The sequence below is a fragment of the Brassica oleracea genome, chromosome C4 (assembly GCF_000695525.1).
Source record: "Brassica oleracea var. oleracea cultivar TO1000 chromosome C4, BOL, whole genome shotgun sequence".
In the NCBI taxonomy this organism is placed as follows: Eukaryota; Viridiplantae; Streptophyta; class Magnoliopsida; order Brassicales; family Brassicaceae; genus Brassica; species Brassica oleracea.
Genome location: NC_027751.1, coordinates 8,407,216 through 8,408,320, shown reverse-complemented (window position 1 = coordinate 8,408,320; position 1,105 = coordinate 8,407,216).

The following is a 1,105-nucleotide window of genomic DNA, read 5'->3' as shown; positions in this document are numbered from 1 at the left end:
ACCTAGCGATCAACCAATACAATGATCTCACTCATTGCCACACACATCAAACTATAGACTTAACCAACTCAACATACAAGACTGACTCCACTCCGTTCATCCTAAACGTATGGACCTATAGCCGTTTACGGATGTCCCTACGCGTTCCGGCCTGCCCTGGAAGGGTGCCTCTTTCGAGCGTCCGTTCCCCTCCAGCTCCTACATGGCTATCCGAGTTGCGGCACGTTGGCCCCTCTCGGCACTGTCCGCCACCCCGGTCGTAAATAGCCATAATTATGCCACGACTCAGCATTGACTCGATCTTATGGCGCCACTACACATTTCCCGTGGGTACCTCATGTTAGGCTACTGTTCCACGGTTCACTCCCGCGGGTACCTCTTGTTAGGCTACTGTCCCGCGGGTCACTCCCACGGGTACCTCATGTTAGGCTACTGTCCCGTGAGCTCCTGCGGGTACCTCATGTTAGGCTACTGTCCTGCAGGTTCACACATCCTAGACTTTAGACGCCCACCCGTTATTGGTGGTCCAAACAAGACATCAAACAAGTTCAATGACACGTTCACATTCTCAGTCTCAGTCTCAATCTCATTCTTATTCTCATTCACTTTCTCATTCTCTTTCACTCTCACTTTCACTTAGACTCTTACTCGTACACGACCACTAGACGCCACCCGTTATCGGTGTCTCACACAATACACATCGCACTCATGTTCTGCTTGCAAAATCATTAGCAATCCATACTCATTTATCATCTTAGCATTCGCTTCTTTCTAGCATCCTAGCTTTAATCACAATCAACCTATGGGACTACCCATCCAATCACACAAGCATCACTCATCAACCAATCATCATCACAACAACATAAACCAGTTCATTAAGTCCCATTTAACAGTATGAGGGTTCTGATGCATCATGATTCATTCATCTATCATCCTAACAATAAACATGTTCTATCAAGCTAACTCTCAAACATGGACTACTCAATCCTAACTCCAACATAAAGGAGTATACAGAATCATGGGAGAAAGATGGGTTCAAGACACTCCAGCTTAGCCTAGATCTGGATCTGGAACAAGAGACAAAGGGGATGAGATCTGAACAGAT